Source organism: Carcharhinus amblyrhynchos, chromosome 9, assembly GCF_965287045.1.
Source record: "Carcharhinus amblyrhynchos chromosome 9, sCarAmb.v2.hapA, whole genome shotgun sequence".
In the NCBI taxonomy this organism is placed as follows: Eukaryota; Metazoa; Chordata; class Chondrichthyes; order Carcharhiniformes; family Carcharhinidae; genus Carcharhinus; species Carcharhinus amblyrhynchos.
In genome coordinates this window covers 42,340,261-42,356,909 of record NC_137332.1, presented here as the reverse complement: position 1 = coordinate 42,356,909, position 16,649 = coordinate 42,340,261, and the positions used below count along the sequence as shown (strand labels likewise).

General features: G+C 39.9%; 1 protein-coding gene across 1 annotated transcript in view; it reads right to left on the bottom strand.

The window, feature by feature from the left end:
- Positions 1–261: 261 nt before the first annotated feature.
- The window catches only part of tm2d1 (TM2 domain containing 1), a 92,352-nt gene continuing 75,964 nt past the window's right edge, over positions 262–16,649 (bottom strand). Inside the window, exon 7 of the mRNA XM_080195518.1 lies at positions 262–3,934. The gene's annotated coding sequence lies outside the window, so the exon portion shown is untranslated. The remainder of the gene's footprint in view (positions 3,935–16,649) is intronic.

Genomic DNA, 16,649 nt, shown 5'->3' with positions numbered 1-16,649 from the left:
TTCTTAAATCCTGTCACAGTTAACACCATACATGAGCTTTAATAAGTAAAATTACTCTGCCTGTTAAAATTACAATTACAATATTTAAAATCTTTATGAAATGTAGAGAATGACTGCTTGTGAAATTTTTAAAAACTTTGCATTGATAAATAATATCCAAGGATAAGAGTTCCCAGACCAAGGCCAGATAATTTTATATGTTTCTTTTGAAGTGTTTTTCATAACTTTTGGCTACACTTACAAAAAAGAAAAAAATACTGCAGAGTACAGAAACAATATATTTTTATTCAAGGTACGTATGCATATGTTAAGTCCATGAAGATTTATTACATTTAACTTTCTCCCTTTCTTATTAGTTCATAAAACATTTTCTTGCATGTGCAACAAGTCCTGGACATGGTACCCTACTTCTCACTGTTGTATTAGAACATGTTGGTTGTTACTGTTTCCATGACTACTCAATCTCAATGACCTCAACACTATGGTGCAATTGGTATGAGATTCAATGGGCCACAGCCAGCATTGGAAAGTTCTGCATAAACGCATATTTTTAAGTTCTACATAATAGGAATATCCATGTTATCTTCAACTTTAAAATCATTAATAACTTCTGATCAGCAAAGGCTTGAGCTGATGAAGCCAGTTACTCATATCAACAAAATTGCTCTTCAACATTCCAGAGACCCAAACTGATAGATGTAAAGGAAGCTCCTGATACAAGGTTAAATAGGTAATGTAACCTATTAGGCTAATGAAATTTATTAATTACATTTTGCCATGTAAAACAGATTAGGACAGAGAATGTTTCTTTTTTTTTAACTATTGCTCTATGGGTTAGAAGAATTAATTTGAAACATAATACAGTTAAACCATCACCACAAAACAGTTCATTATTACTGCATTCAATTGTTACCAATATTTGTGTAATATTTAACATTACTTCACTGTACTCTAACACAGATAATGAAATGATTAACAACATATAAATATAAAACCCACATAATTCTCCTCAGTACCTTATCCTTTGCTACTCCCTCTAAAATTAGAAGTTATTAACTGGAATGCTTCAAATTGTTTTCTGGGGAATGGGCGGAACCAGAAACCAAATAATGATAAATTGTTTGAATGTCAGCTAATAAATCACATTGTAAACACTGTGAATAAGGCTCACCATCTTGGAGTCATTAATGTTTGTTTGACTTCTAAGGAAAATTCAATTTCTTCCAAAATGCGTGGTGTGCACAATGAAATAGAATTGTTCCCTGGTTTGTACTTTAGTTTCACTAAAAGTATCGCAGTGAAGAAAAAGTTATAGCAATCAAAATTATTTTTTGGGAATAGCTAATTTTCATTGAGCTCCACAGGGAGTCAAAAATATGGAAGGTATTAATACATCTTTCTGATGGCATACAAATATTTTGGAATAGTCAATTTTCATATACTGCAAGGCATTTGTAGACAGCACACTTTATGTTACTTTGCTGATATTTTAATTACATTCTAAGCATTGGGGACTCAACTGGGAATCAGTGCCTCCAGTGATCACTGAATTATGATTAACTGTCTATTACATTCAATGAACTTCAAATCACATGTGAAACTTGTATAGTTATACAGCCACCTGAACATCAAGACTGTATTAGTCTCCAGGGGGAAGTTCAAAGTTAAAACGGCAATAAAATAATAAGCAAACTGTTTAAAATTCCTTGTTCCAAGACATGCAATGTGAAAATTCCAATATCAAAACCCTGATCCATCCATACACTACAGTACAAATGTTCATTGCTCATGAGTGAGGTGGCAAATCAAAATTTGCATCGCAAAAATAATTTTAGAAGATTAAAATGACTCCATGACTAAAGATTATTCTTCCAAGAGGCAAAATATAAGTCAGGGAAATAATAGGGGACTAAACCTTGCAGCATTGTATAGATGTGCATACATTGGTGGGGGGAGAATCCTTTGCTGAAGAGATTCTGATGCTCTTGGACAGTTAAGAACGAGGCCATGCAAGACCTCTCTTACAGTGATTGACCAGAAGAGATGTAATGTAGAAGCAAGGTGTGAGCTGTTGCAAAAAAGAAATAATGCATCATATTTGTAGCCTCATGGATGTAGTACATTACTTTTACCAATTTTTAATGACTATTATTGATCTCTCTCAGCTTTCAAAATTTCCTTGTGTTATTTCAACTGTATTCATTGCGCACCTTTGATAGATGAACAAAACTGTGGTTTGCCAATGTCTCATGAGCCAAAGTCCATGGTTATTACATTCAGTTCTGAAATTTTTACTGGTGTTTTGATAATTGTATTCCACAGTTCCATGTGTTTATAAATTAGGCCTACAGGTTTCTATATGTGAAATTTTATTTTTACTACATAGAATTTTAGGACTTTTCATTCTGTATTTGGGCATTGCATTCACTAAATCTATCAGTTTTCGTGAACCACTTAGGAGTCTTATTTCTGAAGCATACTTTTCAATTAGAAGCACAAATTTTCATGTAGTTACTAGTTTCAAAAAAGATTATATCCTTTTGAAAATATTAGGCAATATTCTCTGTCTCTATTACTTGCCCTGGAGCTCTGGTAGCACAATAATTAGTATCAATATCCAGTTTTTTGATTCCAGGAATGGGGGCATGGACCCCTGCCTGACTCAACAATTTTTTTCCACTCTGACATTATATCTCACAATTATTATTTATATCTAATCAGCATCTTAATGCAGCCCTATACATGCTTGGCTTTTAGTTTAAGACATGCATGTGCAATTTGCTAAAACTTTAAATAAACATTGGTATTACTTTGAGGAAACTCTTGCCACTACCATAAATACTAACAACGTAAAATCATGATAAAAGGAGAAAAGCAAAACAAAATCCACAATGATGCGATTTAGCAAAAAGAATTGACAATTTTTTCCTTTTTGAACCAAGTTCTTCTAAGAAAAAAGGCATTTAAAGATACCAGTACAATCTATCAGCCGAAAATACCAAAGTAAACATAAATATTAAAAAAACAAACTTGCATTCATTTAGTGCCTTCCTCAATCTCAGGATGCCTCAAAGCAGTTTTCAGCCAATGAAGTACCTCTGCAGTACACTGTTGTAATGTAGCAAAATATGGTGACCAGGTTCACAGCAAGATCTCCCCCCAAAAAAGTGACTCAATAATCTGTTTTAATGATAATGGGTGAGGGATAAATATTGACCTAATCACTGGTGAAAACTATTCCTTAAATAGTGACATGGGATCTCTTACATCTGCCTTGCTTTAATGTCTCGAATGAAAGGTGATCTTTAGATAGCACATTATTTCCCCAGTACAGCAACGAAGTTGAGACAATATGTTAATATTGGTTCAGAGACATGGAAGCCAAACTTGACACCTGCAGTCATAACAATCCAAGACATTTCAGAATATTAATGAGCTACAGATAAACAGAGCAATATTGTACAGAGATGCCACTTGGTAAATTTGTTAAAATGTTGTAGAAATCAACATGTTACAAAATACTTTGATTGGGAAATGTCTGGCACCCTAACTGGCAAAGCAACGATGCACATCAGTTTACATATAAAAAGTGTATAACCACCATGAACAGAATTGTATCAAACATATTTATAATTTTTTAAAAAAAATCAACATTTTAGACAGATATATGTGAGCTGCATACGCACATTGATTTAGTTACAGTGCCGCCAGTTTGACCCGGCCATTAACAACCATACTGATGGCTGTCAGGTTTTCATCACTGCAGAAAGGCAGCTGTTTAATTTCTGTTCAAAATGCTATAGTGTCTGCTGTTTGTCATATCCACACCAATCATTGTTCTCAAATCTCCACTCAACCAGGCTGTCCAAAGTTTTTTGCCACTGCTGTCCTTGCAGCATTCATGTGGTTCCTTTGTTTCCTTGATGGGCTTCCTCTGTGAATTAAGGATGGACAATGTTTATCTCAATGTTAGTTTACAAATTAAAGATATCAGATTGAATTCAGTCACTAAAAACAATAGCCAGCAAAAACACAGCCGTGGAATCAAGACTTAAATTGGGTAAATTAATGCAGAGTTGATGCATACCACAATTAAACTCTATAGCTGCACTCGTTTTTGAGAAAACAATATAGCTCAAAAGGCAGGCAGGGAAATATGAATACCATGTATGCTTCATTGTGCATTACGAAGTGTTTGAAAATGGCTACTCAGTGATCCTAATGAGATATCTAGTATCATCCACATGTTGAGTGAAGAGAAGGTTTAACACAATGCACTGTAATCATTGTAAATCCTATAGAGCAACTTCCTGCAAAGGATCGCACACCCTGCTACAATAAACAATCAGTGGGTAAGAGGCTTTGCTCCTGTTGCAGCCCTGGTTTAATCTCCATGGTTGGATCAGAAGTTTGCAGGAAGTCATTTCAATGCAATAACAGATCAACAATGCTTGTGACTTTTAGTTAATTCAAAAAATAAACCAGAGATTTGATTCATGTCAAGCTGCTGGACAATATGCACAGCTTTTCTGCTAGAATACCAAAGCTGATAAAAGTACCTTCATGTCGTGAGGCTCCCTGTTGAATTTAATTGCAATTGTGGAATTGCTGGATTTACAATGTTATTACTAATTATTCCCACCACAGCCATTTAGGGCTGTAATTAATGTCATAAAGGACTCTGTTAAAGATGTGATTTATGGCCCTGACTTGACATTCAACCTTGGAGACCCAGAAAGGGAACAATGAAGCTGTGAAGTTTTACACCAGCAGGCAGTGAATTGTATCTAGAGGTTTAGTATCTTTTTAACTGTGTTGGCAGCATTTTTAGTGCCAGCCCTCCACACACCTGTTATTGTTAGATGGCAATAATTTTCAGGATACAAAGCTACATTGACATACGACTAGGGACCACTCATTCAAATGCAAATTAGATAGGTTTAGTTCTAAAATAAGATTTTGGGATATACTAGACAAGTAAATTGAGAACTGACATGGCAAGTGTCACATGCTTGAGAGGAAAAAGGTGACCTTGAGGCTATGGTACCCAAACGTTCACCAAACACTAAGGTTTTCCTTGTGTATGGTCTGTTCTAGGCTAACTGATGGAGATTGAATACAATGATTAGTTAACAATTCTATTATTATTACATTATGTGACTCTCAGGATAGCAAAAGGTGAATTAGATTGACCTTGGAGTTAGCAATTTCTATATTCTTATGAGAGCAGTGCAACAGCGTACCCGGTGGGTGTTCCACAGTTCATGATCATGATGGATTGTTCTTTACTTCATGCATCAAGAATGTTTGTACATTTTGCATATTCACCCTGTCATTCACTCATGAACTTTTCAAGGACTAACACAGTAATATGCAAACACAACTGGTTACAATGTCCTCTTCCGCTTGTTTAATTTTAAATTTGAAGATTTGTTTTCTTTTAATTTGTCTCTTTTCTCTCTATTCCTTTTACTGTCTACTTCACCCCATGTCCTACTCTGACTTTTTGGTTCTTTCTCTTTTTTTTCCCCTTGGTTAATGAGATAAAGCATAGGGCACTATGTTCACAATGTTCCAAATTCAACATCAATATTGCTGCACTGCTGTTGGACTGATGTTCCAGAAATTTAACTACAGTGTAATGTCAATGATCAATGCAAAATATCTGCCATCAAGCAACTTTTGGTCTGTTATTTTCTTGTCTTACAACATTAGTTTCAATTTATACTACTCTAAGATTCTTGCAACACATCTGTAAAGATGCACTTACAGAGACTCCATTATAATGAACACAAAAAGGATTTATTAATAAGAATATTTCAGCAACCACATGGCTGCAGCTTGCTGTCCTGCCTAAGAGAGCTCCATCCTTGGGGTGATTCCCTACTTCGAGTCCCAATTGGTTCCCCAAATCAGGTGACCCTATTCTGCTGTGTTGCCCTTAATACTTTCCCCTTTTGCTCCTTCTTCAACCTTTAATAAGTTACTCCGACCTAAATTTGAACTAAACATTAAATATGAGAGATGGAATCAGGTCTTTGATGGGTTTTTCTGTTTCTTGCAGAGTAGCGCAATTCTATAGTCTGAGATGCTTCCAAAGGATCAACATTAAGAGGAACTACAAATACAAGCATCCCTTCTGGCACAAGCAGTTCATTATTAATTCCTTCTATAGAAATATTAGTTGGATCAGTAATAGGTCGATAAAGTTCTTCGGTGCTTATGGGTTCGAAAGCATTTCTTAATGGCAACACTGATTGCTGGAGCATCTCACTATTCCTCAATTGGTCATGTTTACGAATGATTGGTCTCTCCAACGTCCCTCTACTCAGTATAATGGGGGTCTGGCTATAGAGAGAATAATTCCAGTGATCTAACATGATCCATTATTACAAGTTTCGTATTATACACTTAATATGTTTGTTTTTCTGTTGTACTGGGGCTGGACGATTGATAAGATCTTGAAGCTTGTGTGTTAATACATAAATACTTTTATTGGTAGGCTTTAACTATATACAGTTCCAAACGTGGTCTTGCAAGGAGCTGATCCATGCAAGCATACTGATGATTGCGTTCAGTTCTAGACTGTTCTTTGACCATATGACTACATATATTAATCTTTAGGCAGTGCCATTCTCCAGTCCCGTGTTGACGTTTGCTCTGCTGGGCATCTTACATTATAATACATACAGGCACATATCAACACAATACATAAGAAATAGGAGCAGGAGTAGGCCATCTAGCCCTTCGAGCCTGCCCCGCCATTCAATAAGATCATGGCTGATCTGTCGTGGCTCAGTTCCACATTCCCGCCTTCTCCCCATAACCCTTAATCCCCTTGCTTATCAAAAACCCATCAACCCGCGTCTTAAAAATATTTAGCGAGGCAGCCTCCACCACTTCAATGGGCAGAGAATTCCAGAGATTCACCACCCTTTGAGTGAAGAAGTTCCTCCTCAACTCCGTTCTAAACCGCCCCCCCTTTATCTTGAGGCTGTGCCCCCTAGTCCTACTGTCCTTTCTGAGCGGGTAGAGTCTCTCCACCTCTATCCTATCCATCCCATTCATCATCTTATATGTCTCAATGAGATCTCCCCTCATTCTTCTAAACTCTAACAAGTACAAGCCTAGTTTATTCAGCCTCTCCTCATAGCTCAACCCCCTCAACTCCGGTATCAGCCTAGTAAACCTCCTCTGCACTGCCTCCAAGGCCAAAATATCCTTGCGTAAGTGCGGCGACCAAAACTGCACACAGTACTCCAGCTGCGGCCTCACCAATGTCCTATACAGCTGCAGCAAGGCCTCCCTACTTTTACATTCAATCCCCCTCGCTATGAAGGCCAGCATCCCATTAGCCTTCCTGACCACCTGCTGCACCTGTAGGCTGGGTTTTTGCGACTCATGCACAAGGACCCCGAGGTCCCTCTGCACCGTCGCCTGCTGCAGTTTTTCGCCAAGTGAGTAATAGTTCTTCCTACCATTATTCCTATCAAAGTGGACCACCTCGCACTTGCCAACATTAAATTCCATTTGCCAGTTCTTGGCCCATTCGCCCAGCCTATCTAGATCCTTCTGCAGACTCTCCACACCCTCCGCGCAATTTGCCGTTCCACCAATCTTGGTGTCATCAGCAAATTTCGACACCATACACTCGGTTCCCTCCTCCAGATCATCTATATAAATGGTAAATAGCTGAGGCCCCAGCACCGACCCCTGGGGCACTCCACTCGTCACCAACCGCCAATCCGAATAGCACCCATTGACCCCCACTCTCTGCCTCCTATTTGACAACCAGTCCTCTATCCACGCTAACACCCTACCCCCAACCTTCTGCAATAACCTCTTGTGAGGTACCTTGTCAAACGCCTTCTGAAAATCAAGAAAGACCACATCCACCGGCTCTCCTCTATCCACCGCCCTAGACGCATCCTCATAGAACTCCAATAAATTTGTCAGACACGACTTCCCCTTAACGAAACCGTGCTGCATCTGCTCTATCAAGCAATTCCCCTCAAGATGCCTTGCTATTTCCTCCTTGATGACGGATTCTAACATTTTACCTACAACAGACGTTAAACTAACCGGCCTATAATTCCCTGCCTTTTGCCTGCCACCCTTCTTAAACAACGACGTAACATTAGCCGTTTTCCAATCTTCCGGCACTTCCCTGGAATCCAGCGACGTTTGGAAAATAACCACCAAGGCATCCACTATCACCTCCGCCATTTCTTTCAGAACCCTCGGATGCATTCCATCCGGTCCTGGCGACTTGTCCACAATCAGCCCCTCCAGTCTGTCGAGCACCGCCTCTCTAGTAACAATAATGTCATTGAGACCCTCCAGTCCTACCACCTTTCCATCGCTAACTCCTGGCAAATTATTCACGTCCTCCTCCGTGAAGACCGAAACAAAAAAGTTATTCAAGACCTCAGCCATTTCCCCATTCCCTATCACTAAGTCCCCCCTCTCATCCTCTAAGGGTCCAACGTTCACCCTAGCCAGCCTCTTCCTTTTTATATATTTATAAAAACTCTTGCTATCCTTTTTTATATTAAGTGCTAGCCCAGCTTCATAGTTTCTCCTACCCTTCTTTATCAACTTCTTTGTCAATCTTTGTTGACATTTAAACCTCTCCCAATCCTCTTCTTGCCCACTACTCTTAGCTACTCCAAACGCCTCCGCTTTTAATTTAACACTTTCCTTCACCTCCTTCGTTATCCATGGCTTATTACCTCTCCTCCTATGGTCCTTTTTAACCATCGGAATAAATTTCTGCTGAGCACCAAGAAAGATCTCCTTAAAGATCCTCCACTGCTCCTCAGCAGACCTACCTTCCAACGCGCTCCCCCAGTCAACATTCGCCAATTCTTCTCTCATCCTACCGTACTCCCCTCTGTTCAAACAAAGGACGCGTGTCCGGGAACCCACTTTCATAAACATAAGAACATAAGAAATAGGAGCAGGAGTAGGCCATCTAGCCCTTCTCCACCTGCACCAGAAACTCCACCATACAATGATCACTCTCCCCAAGAGGATCCTTCACCACAAGGTCCCTAATTCTACCCACCTCATTACATAACACCAGATCCAAGATAGCTCGCTCCCTCGTCGGCTCCAACACACACTGTTCAAGGAAACTATCCAATAACTATACAATAAAGTCTATGTCTTAAGTTTTCAAGTTTATTTATTAGTCTCACAAATAGACTTACATTAACACTGCAATGAAGTTTCTATGAAAATCCCCTAATCACGACACTCCGGTACCTATTTGGGTACACTCAGGGAGAACTTAGTATGCACCTAACCAGTACATCTTTGGACTGTGGGATGAAACCGGAGCATCTGGAGGAAACACATGCAGACACGGGGAGAACAAACAGACTCAGCACAGACAGTGACCCAAACGTGGAATCGAACCTGGGTACCTGGAGTTGTGAGGCAACAGTGCTAACCACTGTCCATTATATCGTCTTGACAGCTCTTTCACAATCTCAGTCTGTTACTTGTGAAGCTGTGGTCATGTTTTTCTATTTCTGGAACTTAGGTCGTATGATAAAATTTCTTCACTTTCCAGCATTTCAATTCATCACCTTTTCATTGACCAGGTTATCACACTGGTTCTTGTGTTTTTTTATTAGTGTGACCATTTCAACAATCTTGTTTTGGCACATAATCTCAGTTTCTTTCTGTCTGAATTGCTGATTCTGCTGTTAATTTCAATAATTTTGCATCTTCAGTTAATTTCTTATTGTCAAGCTTTTCTCTTCAAGCTCTTATTCTCCCTATTCAATTCTTCACTGGACTTATTTTCTAGTTGCTTTTTATGGAGTTCAGCTTATTCTGCATTGTCTTATCTTAACTGCATTTTGTAATGTTATTTGCAATTTCTTTATTCTTTAAGTTTGCTGTCAGTCATTTCATCTTGTTTTGTCTTCTCTGGTGCATTATTTCTTTTTGTTGATTCCTCTTTATATCCAATAATTCCTGGTTTCTTTAGAAGTCTTTAATTTCTGCATTTATTCTAAGGGTAATCCATTACGTTCTTACTGGACATTTCATAAATAGAACTTTCATTTCTACTTGGCTTACTTTTGGCCAAACCCTTTTGGCTTCACTGTTGGTCAGGTCTATCTCCAACAAAGAGATAACTTGTTTTGTGTCCCTCCTTCCGGGGGTCTTTCACTGCCCTCCTTCCGGGGGTCTTTCACTGCCCTCGTAGTATTTAGTATTAGATCAAAGGAAGAAGCTTATAATGCTGCTTGACAATTTAAGAATTCAGCATAGGACCACCAAGAACTTAATAAGGAAAGAGAAAAGAGAATATGAGAGTAGACTAGCAAGAAGCATAAAACGTATTGCACATGCTTCTCTAGGTATGTAAACAGGAACTGATTAGTAAAAGTAAATGTGGGCCCAATAGAAGTAGAGGCAGGTTCCACTTTGCTCAGTTGATAGCACTCTCGCCTCTGAATCACAAAGTGTTGGGTTCATGCCCCATTTTGTTTTTTTTTTAGCACAAACATCAAAACTGACACTTCAGTGTTGCACTGAGTAACTGCTGTAATGTCAATGGTGCCATCTTTTGGATGAAACATTAAACCCTAGGTCCCCATCTGCCTGCCTGGGTGGATATAAAAAATCCCATAGCACTATTTCAAAGTAGAGCAGAAGAGTTATCCTTCATCCCTCAGTCACTATAAAAACAACTAACTGGTCATCTGATATTACAAATAGAATACTTTAGCACACAAGATGAAGAATTCATTAACTCTACTTCAGCGAAATTAGCTGCTCCAGAAGAAAGTGTACTATGGAGAAGCATTCTATGAATGAACAGCAGCAATATGGGACTACAAGTACAAGGTAATTTTGCTAATGAATATAAGGGCATTGAAGGTAAGGTTTCCTGATGGGTGTTATTTAATATGGGTGTTAACCCACTTAGAAGGATTATTGGTGGTTTTGAAATAATGTCCAACAGATTATCCACTGACGCATGTTAAGATCTGGTTTAAGTCTTGGATAGTGGACCACTGAAAGGAAATGTTAGATAAGCGGACTATCAGCAGGTCTGATTTGCATGGATCTTTTGTGAAAGGTTAAATGTCGATAATATTCTGTATAAAATCATAATAAGTAAATAGCACTCAGGACATTTTCATTTAAATTTTACATTAATCATGCATTCTAATCCATGGTTTAATAAAACTTTACATTACAAGGAGGAATTTGGCAAAAATCCAACTATTAGGATTTACAAAATTCTACTGAAATCAGCACCAATGGTGGTAAAAGACTCAAAACAGAATCAATAGCCCTTTCAACAACTGCTCCAGTAGCAATGAATAGCTTGCTATGCCACCTACAGTGCCCTACCACTGGGCAGTCAGACCCTTCCTGACCTACAAATTTTGAGTCCTGCAACTTACATAGAACTTCAATTGTCATCTTAGGACGGAGCTGTTTGGAGAATATATGCCAGACTTTTGGCCAATTCCACTGACCACAGTGGAAGACAACCTGGAAAGGCAAGATTGCTACACCATGCTCCATAAAATACTACAGCTGTTGACAGCCTGAGCTTGCCATTTTCAGCCTTGCCCTTCCAATCTCAGAGCCTATCTGCAGCTGCCAATGTCTTTTAATTAGCCAACTTTCCTGTGGTTTAAAAACTAGCAAGCTGCCTTGCATCCAAGTTCATAAGGAAGTTATGAAACACACTCACCTTGTTGAAGTATGGAGGGTTAAAGTTTATTTATTAGTGTCACAAGTAGGCTTACATTAACACTGCAATGAAGTTGCTGTGAAAATCCCCTAGTCGTTACACTCCAATATCTGTTCGTGTACTCTGAGGGAGAATTTAGCATGACTAATGCACCTAACCAGCATGTTTTTTGGCCTGTGGGAAAAAACCAGAGCACCGAGAGGAAACCCATGCAGACATGGGGAGAACGTCCAGATTCCACACAGTGACCCAATCCAGGAACCAAGCCTGTCTCCTTGGCGTTGTGAGGTAGCAATGCTAACTACTATGCCACCCACCTGGAATCAGGCACTCCCAAAGTTGTGATAGATCTTGGAATTTCTATGCACGTGCAGACAAAGAGTCCCAAAGTCAGAGTCCAATAAAAATATCTTTCATGTACGCACTTGATGATCAGCAGGCAGAAGACCTAACATTGTAAGTCTTACCTTTTCAGGTGACATTGATGTTGAAAGATGAAGTAGGCATGCAGAGATTGTGTCAATTCTGTACAGACAGGTTAAATGGGCCTGTGTGGCCTGCCAAGTGGATGTTAAAACAGCAGACAGCTGCACAACTCAGAAAGGTAATATCAAACTAGTCATAAGCCTAGAGTCTTGGGTCACGTGACCTTTCTTCGCCAGAGTGACGTCAACAAAGGATGTTTATTCTGTGTACGTAACTTGGCTCTGTTTCCAAAACTGATCATGTTTCAGCTATTATGTGTTCAAAGGGGTGCCATTCGTGTTGAGGGTCTGGTGTTTGGGATGCTATTACCTGAACAGACCCACAGACTTTGCTCGCAAGGTTGGCTTAGCAAATGCAAATAGTATTCTAATAGCTCCTTTTGAAATGGTCTGTGCAGTTCCAGGTGGTCTACTAGAAATTCCTTAGGCACAGTGAGATGTGACGGAAACTGAGAAAATAAAGAGTTTGTTCTAGAGGCTGCTGGGGATAATTTTCAGAATGAGCATCAACCATTAATTTTCTTTATTCAGCAGAGAAGTCCAGTTCAACAATAAGAAATAGTAATAAGGATTTTTTAAAAATATACGTAGGGTTGCCTTTCTTTCCATGTTGGAGGAATTCAATAGTCCTCCATGCCCCTCTCTCCCCACCCGACCCCGACAGAAAAAATGAGCACTATCACATTTTATTTTACTGTGGTCTTGTGAAGACAACCATGAAGTAGAGAGGTATGCTATGAGGAGAGGCTGAATAAACTAGGCTTGTACTCGTTAGAGTTTAGAAGAATGAGGGGAGATCTCATTGAGACGTATAAGATGATGAATGGGATGGATAGGATAGAGGTGGAGAGACTCTTCCCGCTCAAAAAAGACAGTAGGACTAGGGGGCACAGCCTCAAGATAAAGGGGAGGCGGTTTAGAACGGAGTTGAGGAGGAACTTCTTCACTCAAAGGGTGGTGAATCTCTGGAATTCTCTGCCCGTTGAAGTGGTGGAGGCTGCCTCGCTAAATATTTTTAAGAAGCGGGTTGATGGGTTCTTGATAAGAGAGGGGATTAAGGGTTATGGGGAGAGGGCGGGAAAGTGGAACTGAGCCACAACAGATCAGCCATGATCTTATTGAATGGCGGGGCAGGCTCGAAGGGCTGGATGGCCTACTCCTGCTCCTATTTCTTATGTTCTTATTATGCTGTTATTCTCTCATTCACATCGGAAAGTCAAACACACAGCTAGCAGCGACAACTTCAGATTCCGACTGCATTTCTGCAGTTTAAACGCTGCAATGTAGGTAGTGTTTAGGTTAATCTGGTGGCATTCAAAATCTGTATTTAGCAGAGAATCTAACCAAGGTTTGTGTTCTGAATCTCTTCTCTGTTGAGGATCAGGTGTAAGCAAAGACATTGCTTTCAGAACTCAGTGTCTGTCCAAAGCCTGATTACGTATCCTCTAAATAGTCTCAGTGGTTAGCAATCAGGTGGTTAATAATGGTCAGGTAGTTCTGGACTATCTGTAGAGGAATTCAAGGTTTCTCACTTGGTGAGTACAAGATCTTTTGACTGTAGGGCTGAGTTGCTTTTGTCCTGCTTTGCTCTTCCCTGTGCACCTTGGTAACTTGTAGATTCAAGGTTGTTCAAACCTGTGGTTAAGCTGATTGTCAGATGATGGGGGATTTTAAATGCAATTTTGGCCCCTTTCAGGGATTCCAGTTTGTGCGTGAGCACAGCTAAGGTATTCTGGTTACTAGATGCTATGAATTGGTAAGGCAACAGGTGTGTAATCTCCCAAAACATGGAACAGCCTTTTTGAACTGGAATGAAGAGTTTGCCTTGGGAAAGAGGAAATCTCTCGCTTCCATACTCATGTGGGAGTAGAATGCTGCAGCCTCGTGTTCTTTTATAGGTTGTTTTAAATGCAGCGGGCAGTCCTCTCTGATTGTCTCATTTTCTGTATTAAGGTGGGTGAATATGGGATCCACGCTTGTTGAAATTCCTCCATTGGTCAGCTGGATAGTAGGGGTTCAAAATGGCCTTCACCTAGGTCTCTATGAAATTTGTTGTTACTGTTGCGTGCTTTCTCTTTGGTTTTGGGAATGGGTTTTCCTTCAAGATGTTCCATGCTTTTGAGAACACCACTGCAGTTAGATGAATGGTCAATGCCTGCTGTACTGTTATGAAGTTGATTTGTAAGGTTAAAACTGTGGTGTTTGAAAATGTAAATAGTGAAAAGAAATTTTAAGAAAAAAAAATCATATAGCATTGTCCTTTAAAAAAGCCTGTGTCTTTCTGTGGATTTTAAACCCGCAGCAGCAGATTTGTGACATTTGTATCCAAAGCAACAGTCAGGGTTCCAACATAGCAAATAGGCTTTTGAATTGAACCAATGAGTTTAAAGCAAGCACACAGAGACACAGGGCCAATGGAATTCAGATGTGAGGTTTGTTGACAGCCTCAAACTACTCAGATTTCAGGAATACTATGAGGTAATTCCAGATATTTAAACCTGGACAAGGGGAAATAACTGGCAGAATAAGCTTGCCATCTCTTTAGTCGGAAGGAGGGAGGGGCGAGGCTCTCATATAGAATCCTGCAGTTATATATATCTTAAGAAAATCACCATCTAAAGAGAAAGAGATACCAGCTCAGAAAGTGTTCCAAACGGAAGCATCAGAAGAAAGTTCATATTTCCTACAGGCATCTGGTATTATTTTATTTGAGAGTGACTATATTCTATAAGGATTTATTTCATTGTTCCTGAATTAGTTTCGTAATATTCAAACATTTTACTGGGGAGTTTATTCAGTTTGTTAATTGTTTTAAACTAAAGACTTGTTAATTGTTCAATGAAGGGAATGTTAGATCCTGCTTTACCAAAACCAGTAGCATCCTACTACTTCACGCACATTCATATAAGATTACATGGTGAGATATTCCTTTGGGAGGTTCCAAAATCGCACAGAGGGAAGAATCACATCTGCATCATAACAGTTCTGCCCTGTTGATTTTCAACTAAGTGAGGCATCACTCTCACTCTTTCTGGTTCTATTTGGAAATTTCTCCAGTTCACATTTCAATTTCGAAAGATGGTTTCTACCAACCATAATTCAGGCAATTCCATTATATTTTTCTTTCCTGTTTTAATAATTTGCCTTTCCTAAGCTCTATTAACCACATGGGGCTCTTCACTTTCTCTTTTCCTGCTCTTGGACTTCTTAGGTCCCTGTTTAATTCTAGGAAAAAGTGGGTCTGTTTTAAATTCTATTGACTCTTCCTGGACCTCTCTTAACTCTACTATCCTGACTTTAACCGTGTCAAATTCAAGTGTCTCCTGCTTAATTGCAATGGGTTCTATTTCACCCTTTAGGACATCAGAACATCCTCAGGTTCTCTGCCCTCCTACAGAGTTCTGCTGGCTGATGTTGGTCTTTTTATCTTTTGCTGCCAGCCAAATTATTTCTGAGAAGGAAATAAATTCCTGCTACTTTTAGTTCATGCACCATTCCTACTGTGATGGCCTGAAACCAGGTCACGTTCTAGGTGGGGAGCCTACGGAGAGGAGCAAATACAGATCTTCCATCTACTCTACTGAAAAGTGCCTTGGCCTTCAGGGAGGGTTGTTTGGGTGAGGAGGGGAGTTTATGTTCCCGCTAGTATTGTGATCCCTGTGTCTTGGAGTAGTAGCATGGATTTGCTCACATAATGGATGGGTACAGAGACACTGTAGTACCATATATCTGTAGTGAGGATCCCTACCTGCTCTGTTGCACTACCCACTGGGGCATTCTTCAGGGGACTAGTCTAATGGAACCTTTTTAGACTCACAGTCTTCCCTCGAAACCTCCAGCAGTCTGGTCTGGAGCAGCACAATTTATTATAATGGGAACATGCTGGTCTCCAGGTATTCTCCTTTTGAGCTTGCACCCTCATTTATTTATTCATTCGTGGGACATGGGCTTGGCTGGCTGGCCAGCATTTATTGCCCATCCCTAGCTGCCCTCGAGAAGGTTCTGGTGAGCTGCCTTCCTGTATCGCTGCAGTCCATGTTTCCACAATGCCAGAAGGGAGGAAATTCCAGGATTTTGACCCAGCGACTGCCAAAGAACAGTGATATATTTCCAAGTCAGAATGGTGAGTGGCTTGGAGGGAACTTGCCTGTGATAGTGTTCCCATTTATCTGCTGCCCTTGTCCTCCTAGATGGAAGTGGTCATGGGTTTGGAAGGTGCTGTCTATGGATCTTTTGGTGAATTGCTGCATCTTGTAGATAGTACACACTGCTGCACAGTGTTTGCATTGTGCCATCTGGGTGGATGGCCTTCCCTATCAATGTTGCTTTGCTTACCTTTCCAATGGCTTTGGGCATGGCGTGGAAAGGATCTGAGTGTCCAAGCCTATGGGGAAGATTGTTTGCTGTTACTGGCCCCTAACCAGATCTTACCATAA